The sequence below is a fragment of the Tupaia chinensis genome, unplaced genomic scaffold (genome assembly GCF_000334495.1).
Source record: "Tupaia chinensis unplaced genomic scaffold, TupChi_1.0 Scaffold000274_1, whole genome shotgun sequence".
Taxonomy (NCBI): Eukaryota; Metazoa; Chordata; class Mammalia; order Scandentia; family Tupaiidae; genus Tupaia; species Tupaia belangeri.
Window position 1 is genome coordinate 2,682,193 of NW_006159756.1, and position 802 is coordinate 2,682,994.

Below are 802 nucleotides of genomic sequence, written 5' to 3' on the forward strand. Positions count from 1 at the left end.
GCTTCCGCTTGGGGCTGCCCGGCGGGAGGATCGATCCTCCCGCGCGCCGGGTGCGCTCGGAGGTTCCCATCTTTGCAGCGCAGATCGATGGGGTGGATCTGTGCCTCGCTAGAGCTCTGGGTTCTCCCGCATAGGAAGAAGAGGAAGAAAAACTCTTGCTTACCAGGATGTTTAAATAGTTCACGCCGAAGATTGGGGACGCCACACCATACCAGCGAGGTCGTCCTTCCCGGAATCGCCACCCAGTTCTGGGAACAGGCAGCGGGAACCGAAGGACAGGGAGTGGAAGCAACGTCCCGGCGAGGATGGCCCGGCCTGGGTCACCTGTGCGGGAGGGGGCTGCCCAGAGTTCACGGAAAATGCACCAAGAAAAACCACGCGCAGGGTTCACACTGCTTTGCACAATAAACTCGGGCTGAAATTCGATGTTCCCACGAACTTTTTGAGGCTCCCGCGTACACTACTACCACCACTACCAAAAAAAAGAAGAAAGAAATTAAGAGAAAAAGAAAAGAAAGAGAAAAAGAAGAAAAAGAAAGAAAAGAACACCTGAGACGGATGAAGGCCCTGGAGGGAAGGCGGGCGCCCCCGCCCCTCGCGCGCCCGGCCCCGTCCCCTCCTCGGCGCCGCGCGGCTCCTCCCTCCTCAATCTCAGCCGCCCCATGAACAAAAGGAGGTGTTTGGCCGAAATTCCTCCGGGGTCTCCCCAGCTCGACGCTTTTAGTCTTAGGAGCGGAAAAGACAAAACGCCGAGGTCCTCGCCTCCAGCCCCCGCCGAGTCGCGCAGGTCGCCTCCCCGCCT